Source organism: Salvelinus sp. IW2-2015, unplaced genomic scaffold, assembly GCF_002910315.2.
Source record: "Salvelinus sp. IW2-2015 unplaced genomic scaffold, ASM291031v2 Un_scaffold1835, whole genome shotgun sequence".
Classification (NCBI taxonomy): domain Eukaryota; kingdom Metazoa; phylum Chordata; class Actinopteri; order Salmoniformes; family Salmonidae; genus Salvelinus; species Salvelinus sp. IW2-2015.
The window spans coordinates 52,472-74,902 of NW_019943205.1; the positions used below are offsets into that span (position 1 = coordinate 52,472).

General features: G+C 41.6%; 1 pseudogene; it reads left to right on the forward strand.

The window, feature by feature from the left end:
- Positions 1–5,968: 5,968 nt before the first annotated feature.
- Positions 5,969–20,923, forward strand: LOC139024747 (uncharacterized; annotated as a pseudogene).
- Positions 20,924–22,431: the final 1,508 nt, after the last annotated feature.

Consider the following 22,431-nt stretch of genomic DNA (forward strand, 5'->3'; position numbering starts at 1 on the left):
CAGCTTTTCAATTTTTATCAATGTGTAAACATTTCTAAAATAACGTAATTCCACTTTTACATTATGGGGCAGTGTCTAAGCCAGTGAACAAAATAAACATTTGACAAATAGTTTAATTCAGGCTGTAACACAATACTTTTGGGAAAAAGTCAAGATGTGTGAACACTTTCTGAAGGCACTGTATGTCTGATAGCAAATTATATATGAAAGAAACAACAACTTCCATCACCTTGAATCTTGATACATGTTTTGATTGTCCTTTGAAGGGCGAGGAAGTTATTTAGATTAGAAGTGATAGGGGCAGACTTAGTGATTTGGAGGCCCCAGGCAGAGCTAGGGCTGTGGCGGTCATGACATTTTTGTCAGATGGTTATTGTCATGCAAAATGTTGCCGGTCTCATGGTAATTGACCTTAAATTAACATCAACATGTTTAGCATCTCTAGGCCTCAATGCATACAAGCCACATAGCCTTTTTAACATGCAGTATTTTAAACCAACATATTTTACATAATGAGTACATTGTGCATATTAATTTATACAGTAATTATTATTGAAATTGTCTTCACCTGGGATCTGAACCATTTGGGTAAGTGTGTAAACAAATGTACATGCCAAAATGTACATATATTGTATGAGGCAGAATATCAAAATAGTTCAAACAGTTATGTGTGCAGTAGAAAACCTGATATCATCCTTCTCTCTTAGGTGGTGGAAATATGGCCAAAATCAAGATGAGCACTACACTGCTATGTCTAACAGGTAAGAAATGAGAGCAGAACATGCTCGAAAACTTTGGGGTTTAGCTCCATAGTTTCAAGAGTGGTGCATTAAACTTCTGTGTGATTTCCGAGTTCCTGAGGTTCATATGAGAATATGTCTTAAACAATGTGTAAAACAATTATATGGAGATTTTGAAATTGTTAAAATCCCAGTGCAGTCCACAACGTGATTCTTCTGTGTTTTATTTATATTTCCACACTATGAGTTTGGAACAATACTGTGAAACTGTGAAAATTACGACAACGCCTTTTTGGTGTAGGAGTGGTTTGAAAAGTCACTTGAAATTTGAGAATGTTCCGGTGGGATGTAGTTTGGCAATCCATGGTGATGTCACCATGTGGTAAATTAGATAATGGAACAATACCAATATTTCCAAACCTCTCCAAAAACAGCTAATTTTCAGTTTTCCCACCCCACTCAAACCACTCCATGACAGTCCTGGCAAAAATGTTGCTTGAGAAATTGCTCTTTGCTAAAAAGCTATTTCTCTTTTTGCCCATTTTAATTTAAAACAATCACAGTAAGATACTTAATTGTTACCCAGACATGATTTTGGTAGTGAGATAAAAACAGCTGCATTTAATCTTTAAAAAATGGGCGTAGGAGTTAGTTGACAATGGATGGGTTGATTTAGGGTTGATGAGTCCAAGACCTGGCTACTGCGGCTTCAGCACAGAGATAAAAAACTGAGCTAAAATGTGACCTAGGATTGAAAATTCTGGTAATATAAACCAAATTCCAAGGTTTGACAGATATCCCGGTTGGAAGATTCCCGGAATTAGGAGGGAATAACCAGGAAATGTGGAATTCTCCGACCAAGAATTCAGGAAAACTTGGACATTTTTGGGAAGTGACATAATTTTCCAACCCTAGTCATGCCAAAGATGATCTGATAATCAGTGGCACAAAAAAAATTATATATTGTGTGCCACTGGGAGCACACATCAAATGATTGCATTACCAAAGACTCAAACAGCAGAGGGTGCACATGAACTGGGATGAATAGCAAGTAGCATGGTTAATGCTAAATGGCAATGGCTCCTGGCTCAAGCCCCATCATTGTTGCACATACATCCACTGAAACTTTAACCACTGTAGCCAGCTGACTAATCATCGGTGTACATGATAGTAGTGAAATAGAATGCATCGCCTATCATGGAATTCAACCATGTGTACTTTGAAAGGACCAATTTCTAAGGTAAGATGTAAAACAAACCATTTCAAGGATGTGTTAAAGTGTAGTGTTTGTTCTCCAAGTTAGCCTAGCTGGTTCAGCTTCTTTGACTGCCTGCCCACTCAAGTTTATAAAATGTCATGTATCCATTTTTGGGGAGCAGATTCAAAATAAGCGAAGGCAGTGTGTGACGCTGTGGTTCTGTGCCACACTTTATTCTGGATCACATGGGCAAAAAGGGAAAGGAGCCTAAAGGTAGGGAGACATACAAGTTGTACATCTCTTTATTTTAGTATTGGTTGCATTGAAGACAAGGCCGTTTTTATTTACCTCTGGATGTCAGTATTGGCATAGCCTGTCATTTCGGTCATTTTTGTGGAATTAAAACAATTCTGCTAATGTCTCAAAGCATGTAAAACTACACAGAGTTACATGAAATATGGTTGTAAAAGTATTGATTGGAAGTTAGTTTCTTTTCACTGACTCTGTTTTTTTTTAACTCTTTCAGTCAAAAGAACACATCTTTCTACTAATTTCATTCATTTGATTCAGTAATGCCCAGAGCAAGCAGGAAAACCATGAACTAAAAACTCAAATTAATCATTATTCCACAAGGCTCTTGTTCACCATGGAGGAAGACAAGCTTGTATCATCAATGACATTTGGTCCATTGTTACCCTTAGCAATGCCCACAAAAGGTATAGATTGCTTAGGAATGCTGGGAAAACCGTACCATATTTTTTAAAATTAACATTACGATGCTACAGTTTTAGGTTTAAAACATATTCATGCAGTCTTAACTGGCTGGATAATTCATCCTTTGCTACAGCACTACTAATATACAACGTTGACTTCAAGAATGTCACTTCTGTACTAGAAAGATGTAGCTAGCTAGTTTCACATTGCTAGCTGGTTGGGTGGGCAGCCAGGCAGGTTGGAACTGGATAGCTAGCTAGCATTAGGCATAGACAAACATGGCAAAAAGTATTGCAGGCTAGATATCCAGCTGGCTTGCTAGATTCCTTATATGTTTGGTCAAATGAATGCCTATACATGGAAATAGTTAGCTAGCTACCTTCTGGCTTTAGGCTGTTTGAATTCTCAACAGCTCGCGCTTGAGTCACTCGCTCACTTTGGTGTGAAGTCCGTCACAACCGTAAAACACATGTTTAAGTTATTCAAACCCGATCGGTTATCGATGACATCTAGCTGGCTCAGGTTTTTTAATAGCACACAAAGTAGTGATGTCATTTTCTCAACAGTATTTGTGATTTATGATGAAAAGTGCCTCTGCTTCTGCCTTGCCTCAAGCTAGCTATATCTAGCTATACATGGCATGCAAGACAGTAATCTCAAATAAAATAGACATGCTAATTATGTTTGCCTCGTTGTTATCGGCTACTACTAGCCAATAATTAGCAGAGCGTTTCAACAATGCATGCGTGGCTGTCTAACCAGCTAACGTGTGCACGAAATATTTCCAGTCCAAGAATCCAGAAATACATTGCAGTGGAGAAGAAGCAAGCAGAAACAGTGATAATGTTCACACCCACACTAGATACGGACCAACCAAACTTGCCTGTGGCATGGGGCACACGCGTGCATGCAATTATTGCATTGAATCATAATTTCACCACCTTGGCTACATACCTTTAAACAAGTGGTAAAAGTTATTTATTAAGAAATGTGACTTTCTGGTTCAGCACATCACACATCAAATCGGTTATATATAGAGAACATGGTTATATTACAATATTATATTTATGCCATTTAACACAGAACTAAAACAAGTGGATTGATAGAGATTCCCTTTGCTATACCCTTTGTGGGCAGAGCCAAGTTATTGCCTGGGACACAAGACCCAAACGCATCCAAATGTTTAAACCTGGGAGAATCTCAATTGCATTTCCTTGATTCCTTGCATCCTCTCTTCTCACCTCCATCTCCAATGACATTGGATGAGAAGGTCCCAGGGGAGGGACCTCTGCTGACCTTCTCATCAAATAGGTTTTAGATAAGGAGGCGAGGAGAGATTTTCCCCTTGTCTTTCTTCATAGGGGGCTTATAGGGGGCTTATTGTGACTGAGACTCATTTTTGACTGATAGGCATAAACATAATTGCTTGGAATAAACATGTTGTGATTTGGTACAGTATGGTCTGAGCATATGCCAATTTGTGGATTAGAAGCCAAACAGTCTGCTTACAGGAGCAGCTGTGGTTGTTCTGCCTAACACAATATCGTTCGCAAACTGCAGCAACTCCCCAAATGATTCACTCTCGAGTTTGAGTTAGTTTTTTTTTGTGTGTTTTAGTTCTACAAAGCAATGTCCATCGATAACATGAAATAATAAATTAATTGCACTCATTCCTGCAGCATACTTTCAATTATCAGTTCTGAACATGTATTTGTCTTCTCTATGCTATGTATGTATTTTCCTGCATGATGGTATGATAGACAGTTGGTAATTGGAACAAATCTCAGCAGCCGGTGAGCCGGAAGAGCGCAAATTAATCCTGGTGTAGGATTCATTGTGCCAGTAGGTCAAACAAATATATACAAGGAAGGAGTCACTTGGGAATAAAATCATGACTCTTGAATCAGTAGAAAGATTCATTCAAAAAAAATGAATCGTCCGCGAACTGCACAATTTTGCCCGGACCTTCGTTTACCCCTTGGTCTGAGCCCCAAATGCCTCTGAAAGGCCTCTGGAGTAGGTTACCACCTCTTCAAAATGGAAGACATAATTTTTCAGTTCCTGATCCTGAAATTGGAAAATGTTTAGCAAAATCAAATTTGACCAATCATTACTGCATAACACAGTCCAATAACCACACAACAAATGTTTATGTAATGCCAAATGTAAGAAATACAGCAGGCAGAAATTATTAAAAACTCGTCATACCAGCTGTATTTCTACCTGCTTGAATGGCAATAGCTCAGATACATATTAAAACCCTCTTGGGTAAATTTCCAGAAATGTAACTCGCATAATAAAATAAATCACTGTACAAATCAGTCTGTTTCAGCTAGAGATGTATTTTTGGATGGGCTGCTTCTCAATCGACCGCATTCCGCACCTGCGGTGAAAAGTGGCAGAGCTAAAGACAATGATACATTCAAAAACAAAAATACTCTGTAGTGTCCGAATGGTTTGGCCTTGTAACGGCTTTCCTCTTCCTCCTCTGAGGATGAAGAGTAACAAGGATCGGAGAACCAATGCGCAGCGTGGTAGGTGTTCATGATGAGTTTTAATAGAACAAAAACTGAACACTGAAATACAAAACAATAAAGTAACGAACGAAAACCGAAACAGTTCTGTGTGGAACATACAGACACGGAAGACAACCACCCACAAAACACAACAGAAAACAGGCTACCTAAATATGGTTCCCAATCAGAGACAATGACTAACACCTGCCTCTGATTGAGAACCATATCAGGCCAAACGAGAAACCCAACATAGAAACACAAAACATAGATAACCCACCCAACTCACGTCCTGACCAACTAAAACAAAGAAATAACACAAGAACTAGGGTCAGAACGTGACAGGCCTACAAACTATTGACCCCTCGATATAAAGGTAAGTCTCTCATGAACACATACGTCAGTTGCTTTGCTCTAGGATGCCAACAAGCCTCATAAGACTTGCCTGAAGGCAAACCGGTACCAGTTAATGTAAATTATGAAAATATGTAAGGAAGTAGTTTAGTGCCAAAAATAGGGGTTAAATATGTGTAAAAAAATGATTTGCTTACTGATCATTCGTATGTCTCTCAGATATAGGAATGACACTTCAAATGTCCCCTTAAATGTGCTTGACATGATGAAACGTGAAACAACAAAATAAATACCAATAATAATTTACATTCCATCAACAGTACTTACGGCAACAGCAATCGTGGCAACTGAGTCAGCATCATCAACCACACCTAAGTCCATAACAAACTCAGATGCTCCAAAAACAACCACAGCTGTTCCCACAACAACCATGCAGCAGACACAACAAAATGAGTTGTGGCTACAAAAACCACAGCGGCACCCACAACAACCACAGCTGCACGAACAGCAACATCATCTGCAACAACATCATCAACAGCAGAGGCAACAACACCCGAAACCCTGCCAACAACAAACAACCAAAGTCGTCCCCAGAAAATCCACAGCTGCTCAAACAACAAGAACAGCTGAGGCTGATACGACAACTAAAAATGTGGCTACAACAACCAAAGACATCCCCACAACCACAGATCCTCCCGCAACAACCACGTCCACAATGACAACCACAGCCGCAGCTCCGACAACCACAGCCGGAAACAAACCACAGCCAGCCCCACAACATCCCAAGTTTCCCCCACATCAACCACAGATTCTGCTACGACAACAGCCGTCCCCACAAACATCCACAGCTGTTCGTAAACAACTATAGCTACACCACAACACCACAGCTTCCCCCACAACAACCGTAGCTGCTACGACAACAACAGCTGCATCTACAACAACCAAAGACATCCCCACAACCACAGATGCCCCGCAACAACACGTCCACAACGACAACACAGCCGCAGCTCCGACAACCACAGCCAGCCCCACAACATCCAAGCTTCCCCCACATCAACAACAGAATCTGCTACGACAACAGCCATCCCCACAACATCCACAGCTGTTCGTACAACAACTATAGCTACCCCCACACACAGCCCCACAACAACGCGTAGCTCTACGACAACAACAGCTGCAGCTACAACAACCAAAGACATCCCCACAACCACAGATGCTCCCGCAACAACCACGTCCACAACGACAACCACAGCCGCAGCTCCGACAACCACAGCCAGCCCCACAACATCCAAAGTTTCCCCACATCAACACAGATTCTGCTACGACAACAGCCTCCCACAAACATCCACAGCTGTTGCTACAACAACTATAGCTACCCCCACAACACCCACAGCTTCCCCCACAACAAAACCGTAGCTGCTACGACAACAACAAAGCTGCAGCTACAACAACCAAAGACATCCCACAACCACAAGTAGCACCCGGCAAACACCCGACAACCACAGTCGCAGCTCCGACAACCACAGCCATCCCCACAACATCCACAGCTTCCCCCACATCAACAACAGATTCTGCTACGACAAAAGCCATCCCCACAACATCCACAGCTGTTCATACAATAACTATAGCTACCCCCACAACCACAGGTGCCGCCACAACACCCACAGCTTCCCCCGCAAAAACCGTAGCTGCTACGACAACAACAGCTGCAGCTACAACAACCAAAGACATCCCCACAACCACAGATGCTCCCGCAACGACCACGTCCACAACGAGTAAGTTGAGACCCTGACTGAGTCCCTAAATATACTGTGTATATATCTACAGTGCATTCAGAAAGTATTCAGACCCCTTGACGTTTTCCAAATTTTGTTACGCTACAGCCTTATTCTAAAATGACAGCAGTGGGGTAAAACTGTAGAACCCAGTTCCTTCATCTGAATATAAAAAGGGATTTTATCAAACAAAACTATGCTACATTTTATGTCTGGGACCCAGACATAATAAGTTGTTGAAGCACCTTTGGCAGCAATTATAGCCTCGTGTCTACTTGGGTATGACTCTACAAACTTGGCACACCTGTATTTGGAGAGTTCCCGCTGCTGCTGAAAAATATCCCCACAGCATGATGCTGCCACCACCATGCTTCACCATAGGGATGGTGTCAGGATTCCTGCAGACAAGACGCTTGGCATTTAGGCCAAAGAATACAATCTTGGTTTCATCAGACCAGATAATCTTGTTTCTCATGGTTTGAGAGTCTTTAGGTGCCTTTTGACTAACTCCAAGCGGGCTGTTTTACTGAGGAGTTGCTTCCTTCTGGCCACACTACCATAAAGGCCTGATTGGTGGAAAGCTGCAGAGATGGTTGTCCTTCTGGAAGGTTCTCCCATCTCCACAGAGGAACGTATAGAGCTCTGTCAGGGTGACAATCATGTTCTTGGTCTCCTCCCTGACCAAGGCCTTTTTCCCCTTATTACTCAGTTTGGCCAGGCAAACAGCTCTAGGAGGAGGCTTGTTGTTCCAAACTTCTTCCATTTAAGAATGATGGAGGCCACTGTGTTCTTAGGGACCTTCAATGCTGCAGAAATGTTTTGGTACCCTTCCCCAGAGTTGTGCCTAGACACATCCCTGTCTCAGAGCTCTACAGACAATTCCTTCGACCTCATGGCTTGGTTTTTGCTTTGACATGCCCTTTCAACTGTGGGACCTTATATAGACAGGTGTGTGTATTTACAAATCATGTCCAATCAATTGAATTTACCACAGGTGGACTAAAATCAAGTTTTAGAAACATCTCAAGGATGATCACTGAGCTTAATTTCAAGTCTCATAGCAAAGGGTTTGAATACTTATGTAAATAAGGTATTTCTGTTTTTTATTTTTACATTCAATGTCTAAAAACCTGTTTTTGCTTTGTCATCATGATGTATTGTGAGTAGATTGATGAGGGGGAAAAAACTGTTAAATACATTTTAGAATAAGCCTGTAATGTAACAAAATGGGGAAAATGTCAAGGGGTCTGAATACTTTCCGAATGTACTGTATAAATATACTAAAAGGAGGCTGCTGGCCGCCAGTTGATCATCCCTGATTAGGATGAATCGTTATAAAGCCTACATCTTTTATATTTTTGCAAGAAGATAGACTTTGGGGAAGGCTTTGCAGAGGCTTTTAAATTGTCCAAATCTGATTTTCTTTAACAGAACTCCGGAACTCGCCGACTAATGCTACGACTACTGCTACAACTAGTGCTACGACAACTGCTACGACCACTGCTACGACTACTGCTACGACCACTGCTACGACCACTGCTACGACCACTGCTACGACTACTGCAACCACCAGGACAATTTTACATTTAATGACAATGACACCAGCAGCAGCCACAAAAACTACGGAGGGTTCACATATCTGCAGCAGCGCTATGGGAAGAAACAGACCTCAAGAAATGGTCACTTTACTACTTGCTTTCATGCTGATCTATTTCTTCTGAACAGAATAACTCTAGGACTCAATTAAACCCATTAAGTATAACATTTACATTTACATTTAAGTCATTTAGCAGACGCTCTTATCCAGAGCGACTTACAAATTGGTGCATTCACCTTATGATATCCAGTGGAACAACCACTTTACAATAGTGCATCTAACTCTTTTAAGGGGGGGGGGMGGGGTTAGAAGGATTACTTTATCCTATCCTAGGTATTCCTTAAAGAGGTGGGTTTTCAGGTGTCTCCGGAAGGTGGTGATTGACTCCGCTGACCTGGCGTCGTGAATTAAAGCATATATAACTTCAGGTATTAAGATTTAGAGAGGTGAAGAAACAACTAATACTGTCTTGAAGCATAAAAATGTTTGTCTAATTTATTTAAACAAAATTGGCCTCAATAGAAAATAATTCACAAAATAATGCTGATAATGTAATGAAGCTGATTCTGCCACAATACCAGAAAATGTATCATTGTGAAATTGTGTGATGTTTTGCTATTTAATATTTACATTTTGTTTTAGTATATTGCAATAGCTTATGAATCATATAATATCATATAAATGAAATTAACTAATTCAATTATAAAATAAGCATGTAAACCTAATTGTCTTTTCTGTCATCTATATTTTTCCTTATTGTAACCCAACTCTAGCCATACGTTGTAATCTTTGGAAATTACTTTGAAAACCTTTGAATAAATAATGCCATATAAACCATACACCATTAAACATGTATTAACAAATACCCTTTAGATATATGTATTGTAATAACACTGAAATAAACAAAAATGGATCTTATCAATGTTGTTGTGGTCTACATAATACATGATACAGACCGTACTCATCTGAGATATTGAGTGCCATGAACTTGAAAATGTTCAACAGGCTGTAAATCACTGAATTGTATATTTCCCGAAATGCCTGACAAACAAAATGTTGGCTGGAGGAAGTATAGCAAGTGAGATCTCATAACAGATATCATACACTTCAGGAAGGACTCACACCCCTTGACTTTTTCAGAAAGAAAATGTTACAGACTATATTAAATTGATTAAATAAGATTTTGTGTCAGTGGTTTACACACAATACCCCATGATGTCATAGACAAATTACGTTTTTAGACATTTTATACATTAATAGAAAAAGAACATCTGAAATGTCTTTAGTTAATAAGTATTCAACCCTGTTGTTATGGCAAGCTTAAATGTAACGGCTGTTGGAAGGAGAGGACCAAGGTGCAGCGTGGTACGTGTCCATATTTATTAAATGAACACTGAAATAACAAAAATAACAAAGATAATGACCGAAACAGTTCTGGCTGGTGCAGACACACAACAGGAAACAACTACCCACCAAGCACAGGTGGGAATGAGGCTACCTAAGTGTGGTTCTCAATCACAGACACCGATAGACAGCTGCCTCTGATTGAGAACCACACCAGGCCAAACACCTAGAAATACAAAACATAGAACAAAACATAGAATGCCCACCCCAACTCACGCCCTGACCAAACCAAAATAGAGACATAAAAAAGGAACTAAGGTCAGGGCATGACACTAAAGAGTACAAATCTGCTCTACCCTTGTGTTGTCTTAAGTGTCAAAAATTACCCTTAAGCCACTATGTTTAAAAGCAGAGAAAACCCCCTAAATGTTTTCAACTTGAAATTGTATGACTTTTCCTAGAGTGACCCCAGCATCAGAAAAAGTGAAACATTGCCTATGTTCATATTTCCATGAAAGCTGTACACCACCAGGGTACAAAGATTGTCTTAGGGTCATTTTTGACCCCCAGTTATAAAATCATTTACACACCACAATAACCACAAAGACACACACATGCGCACACAATGAGAAATTGAGATTATGTGCGCTACTGATTGAACACAGACAAACTAAAATGTTATTGTGCATGTGCAGCATCTCCCCTCCACGACCCCACACATGACAAAATAAAAACAATTTCAGACAAAATAAAAAATAGTTTCAGACAAAATAAACATTTCTTAAAAGCATTGTTTATTAATGGGGAATGCAATCAGAGGGTATAAAGGTGCTGCAGATGACAGTCCCCCCAGTTTTCTCTTGCCTGAAGCCATGAGTGCACGTCTCAGTGCCTGATTTTTTTCAGATGTCCAGGAGGAACAAGAGAACAATGATTTAGAAGAGGGGGTATCTGGAGAAGAAGATGGGGAAGAATACAACCCAGAGCACGATGCATCATCTTCAGATGAAGAAGAAATCCCCCAAACTGAAAGAGAAACATTTTTGTCGAAGAACAGCACAATAACATGGTCCTTGTCACCATATGACAACCAGGGCAGGATGGCAGCACAAAATGTCATAAGGATGACCCCAGGGCCCACAAGACATGCAGTTGCCCATGCCGAGGACATAGCCTCAACATTCTACATGTTCATCACAAAAGCCATTGAAAAAATCATCCTGGAGATTACATATTTCCGTAAATATGGAGACAACCGGAACAGGATAGATAAGATTGACCTGCGTGCCTACATAGCTACACTTAGTGGGTGTGTATAGGTCCCGAGGCAAGGCTACATGTAGACTCTGGAATGCAGAGAGTGGAAGGGAGATTTTCCGTGCCACGATTCCACTGAAAGTCTTTCACACTTTCTCAAGAATGCCACGATTTGAGAACAGTGAGTCAAGACCCAACGGCAGACTCAACAGCCTTGGTTTCTCAAATGACTGCCTCTCCTGGTTCACCAACTACTTCTCAGACAGAGTTCAGTGTGTCAAATCGAAGGGCCTGTTGTCCGGACCTCTGTCAGTCTCTATGGGGGTGCCACAGGGTTCAATCCTCGGGCTGACTCTTCTCTCTGTATACATCAATGATGTCGCTCTTGCTGCTGGAAATTCACTGATCCACCTCTACGCAGACGACACCATTCTGTATACTTCTGGCCCTTCTTTGGCCACTGTGTTAACTAACCTCCAAACGAGCTTCAATGCCATACAACTCTCATTCAGTGGCCTACAACTGCTCCTAAATGCAAGTAAAACTAAATGCATGCTCTTCAACCGATCGCTGCCCACACCTGCCCGCCAGTCCAGCATCACTACTCTGGACGGTTCTGACTTAGAATATGTGGACAACTACAAATACCTAGGTGTCTGGATGGACTGCAAACTCTCCTTCCAGACTCACATTAAGGATCTCCAATCCAAAATTAAATCTAGAATCGGCGTCCTATTTCGCAACAAAGCATCCTTCACTTATGCTGCCAAACATACCCTCGTAAAACTGACTATCCTACCGATCCTTGGCTTCGGCGATGTCATTTACAAAATAGCCTCTAACACTCTACTCAGCAAATTGGATGCAGTCTATCACAGTGCCGTCCGTTTCGTCACCAAAGCCCCATATACTACCTACCACTGCAACCTGAATGCTCTCATTGGCTGGCCCTCACTTCAAATTCGTTGCCAAACCCACTGGTTCCAGGTCATCTATAAGTCTTTGCTAGGTAAAGCCTCGCCTGATCTCAATTCACTGGTCACCATAGCAGCACCCACCCATAGCACGCGCTTCAGCAGGTATATTTCACTGGTCACCCCTAAAGCCAATTCCTCCTTCGGCCGCCTTTCCTTCCAGTTCTCTGCTGCCAATGACTGGAACAAACTGCAAAAATCACTGAGCTGGAGACTCATATCTCCCTCACTAGCTTTAAGCACCAGCTGTCAGAGCAGCTCACAGATCACTGCACCTGTACATAGCCCATCCAACTACCTAATCCCCATACTGTTATTTATTTGATTTATTTTGCTCCTTGCACCCCAGTATCTCTACTTGCACATTCATCTTCTGCACATCTTTCACTCCAGTGTTTAATTGCTATATTGTAATTATTTTGCCACTATGGCCTATTTATTGCCTTACCTCCCTTATCCTACCTCATTTGCACACACTGTATATAGACTTTTTCTATTGTATTATTGACTGTATGTTTGATTCTTCCATGTGTAACTCTGTGTTGTTGTTTGTGTCGCACAGCTTTACTTTATCTTGGCCACGTCGCAGTTGTAAATGAGAACTTGTTCTCAACTAGCCTACTTGGTTAAATAAAATAAAGGTGAAAAAAATTCAAAATAAAAGATCTGCAAGACGTGTGAGAGACAAACTGGCGGCCATATTAGAGGTCTGGGAGAAGTGGGTGGAGCGTCTGCCATACCTCTACAACCCTGGATCTGAAGTAACAGTGGATGAGCAACTGGTTACATTCAGAGATAAATGTTTATTTTCATATCTGTAATGTAAGTAATTTTCACTGTTAATTCTACTATGTATTGCTGTAATATCATTGATTTATGTGATTGTTTTTTGTGACACGGATACTAATTACTAATAGTAATCTCTTTTGTTAACCTGTTAGTGTGTAGGGGGCGCTATTTTCACTTTGGGAAAAAATCGTGCCCAAATGAAACGGCCTTGTACTCTGTTCTAAATCGTACAATATGCATATTATTATTACTATTGGATAGAAAACACTCAAGTTTCTAAAACTTTTTTAATTATATCTGTGAGTAAAACATAACTCATTTTGCAGCAAACTTCCAGATAGGAAGTGAAAACTCTGAAAGTGAGGCTCTGTTCCAGGCCTGCCTATTCAACTGGCTTATATCTATCGATATACATGCACTTCATATGCCTTCCACTAATGTCAACAGGCAGTGGGAGGTGAAATGGGGTGTCTAGCTTGATCTGAGGTCGAACAAGAGCTTTTGGAGTGACAGGTCTGGAAATTTCATTGTCTTCGAAGGCGCGAGAAGGAACCCCAGATTGCCTTCTGAAAAGCGTTCGGTATACACGGCTAATATCTCCGGCTCTGATTTTATTTGATACATGTGATAATATCATCGTAAAGTATGTTTTTTCAACCAAGTTTTATCAGATTATTCAACGTTTATCGGGACTTTTGGAGTTTTCCGTTGTTTGCGTCGAGAGAAGATGGACATGTTCGCGCCACTTGGCTAGCTAATTCGACAGGAGAAAAGAACATTCTAAAACCAAACAACAATTTATTCTAGACCAAGGACTCCTTGTACAAGATTCTGATGGAAGCTCAGCAAAAGTAAGAACCATTTATGATGTTATTTCGTATTTTTGTGTGAAATGTTTAGTCCTATTCACCGCCCTTTTAGCGTGCGCTGTCTCGCAATAACGCAAGCTGTATGTCGTACTAAAGTTATTTTTAAAAATCTAACACAGCGGTTGCATTAAGAACCAGTGTATCTTTCATTTGCCATACAACAAGTATTTTTATGTAAAGTTTATGAGGAGTTATTTGGTCAGATTAGGTGAGTGTCAGAAATATATCCGGACATTCTGGGAAAAAGTTGCTACATTTTCACAATGTATAACCACGGTTTTCAGCTCTAAATATGCACATTTTCGAACAAAACATAAATGTTGTGTAACATGATGTTATAAGACTGTCATCTGATGAAGTTGTCCAAAGGTTAGTGATTTATTTTATATTTATTGCTGGTTTTTGCTAAAGCTATCTTTGCGGTGAATAAATGCGGTTGTGTGTTTGGCTATTGTGGTAAGCTAATATATTTCTATATTGTGTTTTCGCTGTAAAACACTTAAAAAATCGGACATGTTGGCTGGATTCACAAGATGTTTATCTTTCATTTGCTGTATTGGACTTGTTAATGTGTGGAAGTTAAATATTTATTTAAAAAAAAATGAATTTCGCGCTCTGCGAAGGCAGCGGAATGTTGTGGGTGTTCCGCTAGCGGAACCCCGGGGCGAGAAAGGTTAAAAGGTTGCTGTCCTTTCTGGCAGTATATGCCCAGCAAGCCAGGAAAGTATGGCATCAAGATATGGGTGGCCTGTGAAGAACAATCCAGCTACACTTGGAAGACGTAAGTCTACACAGGGAAGCCGACCAGTGGAGGCCTGGAGAAGAACCAGGGGATGTGGGTTGTGCTTTATGTGAAAGATGGACTGAGGGGGCACAATTTCACGTGTGACAATTTCTTCACCTCTTATGACTCAGCCAGCAGATCCTGAAAAGCAAGATCACCATGGTTGGCACAGTTAGAAAAAACAAGCCTGATTTCCCCCCTGCACTCCTCGCAACAAGGGGAAGAGAGGCCTTCTTATCAAAGTTTGCCTTCACCCCCACCACCACTCTAGTTTCTTACCTCCCAAAGAGGAAGAAAAATGTGGTCCTCCTGAGCACACTGCACACAACGGCTGAGATCAGTGATCGTGAGGACAGGAAGCCAGCCATCGTCCTGGACTACAACTACAACAAAGGAGACGTGGACAACCTGGAAAAGGTGATTGGAACTTACAGCTGCAGGAGGATGACTGCCCACTGGCCCCTGGTCATCTTCCATAACATCATTGATCATCAAATAAAAATCAAATCAAATGTATTTATATAGCCCATCTTACATCAGCTGATTTATCAAAGTGCTGTACAGAAACTCAGCCTAAAACCCCAAACAGCAAGCAATGCAGGTGTAGAAGCACGGTGGCAAGGAAAAACTCCCTAGAAAGGCCAAAACCTAGAAAGAAACCTAGAGAGGAACCAGGCTAGGAGGGGTGGCCAGTCCTCTTCTGGCTGTGCCAGGTGGAGAACATGGCCAAGATGTTCAAATGTTCATAAATGARCAGCATGGTCAAATAATAATAATCACAGTAGTTGTCGAGGGTGTAACAAGTCAGCACCTCAAGAGTAAATGTCAGTTGGCTTTTCATAGTCAATCATTGAGAGTATCTCTACCGCTCCTGCTGTCTCTAGAGAGTTGAAAACAGAAGGTCTGGGACAGGTAGCACATCCGGTGAACAGGTCAGGGTTCCATAACCGCAGGCAGAACAGTTGAAACTGGAGCAGCAGCACGGCCAGGTGGACTGGGGAGAGCAAGGAGTCATCATGCCAGGTAGTCCTGAGGCATGGTCCTAGGGCTCAGGTCCTCCGAGAGATAGAAAGAGAGAAAGAGAGAATTAGAGAGAGCATACTTAATTTCACACAGTACACCGGATAAGACAGGAGAAATACTCCAGATATAAGAGACTGACCCTAGCCCCCCGACACATAAACTACTGCAGACTAAATGCTGGAGGCTGAGACAGGAGGGGTCAGGAGACACTGTGGCCCCATCCGATGATACCCCCAGACAGGGCCAAACAGGAAGGATATAACCCCACCCACTTTGCCAAAGCACAACCCCCACACCACTAGAGGGATAACTTCAACCACCAACTTACCATCCTGAGACAAGGCCAAGTTTATCCCACAAAGATCTCCTCCACGGCACAACCCAAGGGGGGCGCCAACCCAGACAGGAAGACCACGTCAGCAACTCAACCCACTCAAATGACGCACCCCTCCTAGGGACGGCATGGAAGAGCACCAGTAAGCCAGTGATTCAGCCCCTGTAATAGGGTTAGAGGCAGAGAATCCCAGTGGAGAGAGGGGAACCGGCCAGGCAGAGACAGCAAGCGCGTTTCGTTGCTCCAGAGCCTTTCCGTTCACCTTCACACTCCTGGGCCAGACTACACTCAATCATATGACCTACTGAAGAGATTAGTCTTCAGTAAAGACTTAAAGGTTGAGACCGAGTCTGCGTCTCTCACATTGGTAGGCACACCATTCCATATAAATGGAGCTCTATAGGAGAAAGCCTTGCCTCTAGCTGTTTGCTTAGAAATTCTAGGGACAATTAGGAGGCCTAAGTCTTTTGACCGTAGCATACGTGTAGGTGTGTACGGCAGGACCAAATCGGAAAGAAAGGTAGGAGCAAGCCCATGTAATGCTTTGTAGGTTAGCAGTAAAACCTTGAAATCAGCCCTTGCCTTAACAAGACGCCAGTGTATGGTGGCTAGCACTGGAGTAATATGATACATTTTTTTGGTTCTAGTCAGGATTCTAGCAGCCGTATTTAGCACTAACTGAAGTTTATTTAGTGCTTTATCCGGGTAGCCGGAGAGTAGAGCATTGCAGAAGTCGAACCTAGAAGTAACAAAAGCATGGATGAATTATTCTGTATCATTTTTGGACAGAAAGTTTCAGATTTTTGCAATGTTACGTAGATGGAAGAAAGCTGTCCTTGAAACAGTCTTGATATGTTCGTCAAAAGAGAGATCAGGGTCCAGAGTAACGCCGAGGTCCTTCACAGTTTTATTTGAGACGACTGTACAACCATCAAGATTAAATGTCAGATTCAACAGAAGATCTCTTTGTTTCTTGGGACCTAGAACAAGCATCTCTGTTTTGTCCGAGTTTAAAAGTAGAAAGTTTGCAGCCATCCACTTCCTTGTGTCTGAAACACTGGCTTCTAGGGAGAGGAATTTGGGGCTTCACCATGTTTCATTGAAATGTACAGCTGTGTGTCATCCGCAAAGCAGTGAAAGTTAACATTATGTTTTCGAATGACATCCCCAAGAGGTAAAATATATAGTGAAAACAATAGTGGTCCTAAAACGGAACCTTGAGGGACACCGCAATTTACAGTTGATTTGTCAGAGGACAAACCATTCACAGAGACAAATCGATATCTTTCCGACAGATAAGATCTAAACCAGGCCAGAACTTGTTCGTGTAGACCAATTTGGGTTTCCAATCTCTCCAAAAGAATGTGGAATCGATGGTATCAAAAGCAGCACTAAGGTCTAGGAGCACGAAGACAGATGCAGAGCCTCGGTCTGATGCCATTAAAAGGTAATTTACCACCTTCACAAGTGCAGTCTCAGTGCTATGATGGGGTCTAAAACCAGACTGAAGCATTTCGTATACATTGTTTGTCTTCAGGAAGACAGTGAGTTGCTGCGCAACAGCTTTTTTTTTTTTTTTGAGAGGAATGGAAGATTCGATATAGGCCGATAGTTTTTTATATTTTCTGTGTCAAGGTTTGGCTTTTTCAAGAGAGGCTTTATTACTGCCACTTTTAGTGAGTTTGGTACACATCCGGTGGATAGAGAGCCATGTATTATGTTCAACATAGGAGGGCAAAGCACAGGAAGCAGCTCTTTCAGTAGTTTAGTTGGAGAAGGGTCCAGTATCCAGCTTGAAGGTTTAGAGGCCATGACTATTTTCATCATTGTCTCACTTGGGGAATGCTGCTTTTTAGTTAGCTTTGCAACAGTATCAAAAATACATTTTGAATTGTTCTTATTTTCCTCAATTAAGTTAGAAAAATAGGATGATGGAGCAGCACTGAGGGCTCTTCGATACTGCACGGTCGTATCTTTCCAAGCTAGTCGGAAGACTTCCAGTTTGGTGTGGCGCCATTTCCGTTCCAATTTTTTTTTAGGGGTGCAACTGCATCTAGGGTATTGCGCAAGGTTAAATTGAGTTCCTCAGTTAGGTGGTTAACTGATTTTTGCCCTCTGATGTCCTTGGGTAGGCAGAGGGAGTCTGGAATGGCATCAAGGAATCTTTAGGTTGTCTGAGAATTTATAGCACGACTTTTGATGCTCATCGGTTGGGGTCTGAGCAGATTATTTGTTGCGATTGCAAACGTAATAAAATGGTGGTCTGATAGGCCAGGGTTATGAGGAAAAACATTAAGATCCACAACATTTATTCCATGGGACAAAACTAGGTCCAGAGTATGACTGTGGCAGTGAGTAGGTCCAGAGACATGTTGGACAAAACCCACTGAGTCGATGATGGCTCCGAAAGCCTTTTGGAGTGGGTCTGTGGACTTTTCCATGTTAATATTAAAGTCACCAAAAATTGGAATATTATCTGCTATGACTACAAGGTCCGATAGGAATTCAGGGAACTCAGTGAGGAACGCTGTATATAGTCCAGGAGGCCTGTAAACAGTAGCTATAAAAAGTGATTTGGTAGGCTGCATAGATTTCATGACTAGAAGCTCAAAAGACGAAAATGCCGGGGGCTTTTTTGAAATTGAAATTTGCTATCGTAAATGTTAGCAACACCTCCGCCTTTGCGGGATGCACTAGTGTAACCAGGAGGTGAGGCCTCATTTAACACAGTAAATTCATCAGGCTTAAGCCATGTTTCAGTCAGGCCAATCACATCAAGATTATGATCAGTGATTAGTTAATTGACTATAACTGCCGTTGAAGTGAGGGATCTAACATTAAGTAGCCCTATTTTGAGATGTGAGGTATCACGATCTCTTTCAATAATGGCAGGAATGGAGGAGGTCTTTATTCTAGTGAGATTGCTAAGGCGAACACCGCCATGTTTAGTTTTGCCCAACCTAGGTCGAGGCACAGACACGGTCTCAATGGGGATAGCTGAGCTGACTACACTGACTGTGCTAGTGGCAGACTCCGGCCTCTGGCCTGCACCCTATTTCATTGTGGAGCTAGGGGAGCTAGATCCCTGCCTGTGTTGATAGATAAGATGAGCACCCCTCCAGCTAGGATGGAGTCTGTCACTCCTCAGCAGGCCAGGGTTGGTCCTGTTTGTGGGTGAGTCCCAGAAAGAGGGTCAATTATCTACAAATTCTATATTTTGGGAGGGGCAGAAAACAATTTTCAACCAGCGATTGAGTTGTGAGACTCTGCTGTAGAGCTCATCATTCCCCCTAACCCGGAGGGGCCCAGAGACAATTACTCGATGCCGACACATCTTTCTAGCTGATTTACACGCTGAAGCTGTGTTGTGCTTGGTGACCTCTGACTGTTTCATCCTAACATCGTTGGTGCCGACGTGGATAACAATATCTCTATACGCTCTACACTCGCCAGTTTTAGCCAGCACCATCTTCAGATTAGCCTTAACATCGGTAGCCCTGCCCCCTGGTAAACAGTGTATTATCGCTGGATGATTCGTTTTAAGTCTAATACTGTGGGTAATGGAGTCGCCAATGACAAGGGTTTTCAATTTGTCAGAGCAAATGGTGGGAAGCTTCGGCGTCTCAGATCCCGTAACGGGAGGAGTAGAGACCAGAGAGGGCTCGGCCTCTGACTCCGACTCGCTGCTTAATGGGGAGAACTGGTTGAAAGTTTCTGTCGGCTGAATGGGCGACACCGGTTGAGCATTCCTACAGTATTTCCCTCCAGAAGCCATGAGAAAGTTGTCCGGCTGCGGGGACCGTGCAAGGGGACTTATACTAAACGTTACTATCTGTACTTACTGGTGGCACAGACGCCGTTTCATCCTTTCCTACACTGAAATTACCCTTGCCTAACAATTGCGTCTGAAGCTGGGCTTGCAGCAAGGCAATCGTTCTCCTGTATATTATGAGTACAGCGACTGCAATTAGAAGGCATCATGTTAATGTTACTACTTAGCTTCGGCTGTTGGAAGTCCTGACGAACCATGTCCAGATAAAACGTTCGGAGTGAAAAAGTTGAATAAAATAATGTTGAGTGAGGGAAAAACAAAAAATATAAACGGTAATTAAAAACCGTAAAGTTGTCAGGTAGAAAAGTAAGGTTGATGTGTCCTCATACAATGCCTTCATGATATGGAACAAGGTCAACCCTACCCGAACGCCTGATAAGCGGAACAAGAGAAGGTTGTTCCGGGAGCAGCTGGGAAAGGCACTTGTAACCCCACACATTCAAAGAAGGGAGCGCACAGCAGCCTCTCCTGCGCCTGTGAAAGCTGTTCGGGTGGCTCAATCTTGTCCTGATCCACCTGAGGCTGCAGCTGGGGCAGGCAAGAGGAGGAAATGCCAATTCTGCCACACAAAGGACTGTAAAACAAATACTGTGTGCTGTACATGTGAGAAATACATCTACAAAGTCCATGCACACACATTTGCATACTGTCCTACATGTGCTAATTAGAGTTGGTTGATTTATGTTCTTCACGTTTTTGTTTTGTATCTATCATCTTATTTTTGTCAGGACCCGGTTACGAACTCGGGTCTCCGATGAGAGAAACAGTCACTTATCAAACTGAGCCACTAATAGTCGGCAGAACCCAGAAGATGAGGCAGACATAGCATTACTTGAGACGGTGTTTTAATAAAGTAAAAAGGAAAGTACTTCAGTCAAAATATATAAATCCACAACGTCAAAAGTAATTCCAAGAGAAAAAAGGTATATCCTCCAAGTCATAAGGTAAATCCACAAAAGTGGTGAGCACAGCAGGGAAAAAAACTCAAAAGAAAAATCAAAGAAAATAAATAAACAAGAACAAAAACAGAGTACCTCAAAAGAAACCGGCTGGAGTAACAAAAGTTCACAGCATGGCTGGGTGCTAACATTCAAACACAGAGCAAAGAACTGAGGAAAACTAAGGGTTTAAATACATACAAGGGAAACGAGGCACAGGTGAAAATAATAACTGGAAATAAGAGAAAACAAAAGGGTCAAAAAAGCCCAATGGGGGCATCTAGTGACCAAAAACGGGATAATCCTGGCCAAATCCTGACAATTTTATTCTTAATTATTGTTGTTGTTTATACACCTTGTGGGTGGGGGCAATGGTTAAAAAATGGGTTTTGAAATCCTCATTGTACAGTATATAAGAATATATCACTATGTTGCCAAATAAGTAAAAGATTGTTATTGTTTCCGTTCAATAAAATGCATTCAAAACTACTTTCTGCACATTTCTGCTACTTTCTTAGAAAATACAAGTGCTATCTCTTGCTACAAAATGCGTATGTTTACACCTATAGAGTACCTTTAGCAATAATAATAATAAACCGCTACCTTAGTAAAGAAAACAATATTGACAGGTTTGTTGTAATTTTTTATTTATTCATTTTTAATTTCACCTTTATTTAACCAGGTAGGCCAGTTGAGAACAAGTTCTCATTTACAACTGCGACCTGGCCAAGATAAAGCAAAGCAGCGCGACAAAAACAACAGAGTTACAACAGAGTTACACATTGGATAAACAAACGTGCAGTCAATAACACAATATAAAAATCTGTAAAAACGAGTGGTTTTCACTGATTAAATGCAGTCTTCCTGCGTTGTGAAGAGGGAAAACCCAGATATTCACTAAGTTTGTGATGAACGACATGCAAAATAGATTTAGGGTTTAAAATAAAATGAAGCTGCTTCATTTTAGAGGTATAGTGAAGGAGGGTCATTTTTTTACCGTTAGGACAAGGGGAGTATACAGAATGTTAAAACTACATAAGGGTTAACAAGTCCCATATGACCTTGCATGGATTCACTCTGAATGCAATAATAGTGTTTAAAATCCCTAAGAGTCGATTGATGGACCCGTTTGTCAATCTATAACTAAGTTCTCCGTTTTGCTCTACGACCCCCACAACTGTCTCAGGACTAGTCTGAAGGAAACACATACAAACAAATGGAAGCAGCTTAGAGGTAGTTTAGATTCAACAAAAATAAGGGGTTATATATTTGTACAAAAAAACTAAAATATCTAATATCTCCTAGATATACAGTAGGACAGTCACTTTAAAACCTCATTCCTTATGATTACTGAAGGTGTTATTCGATGTGTTCCTATGGGCTATAGTCGTGAAGG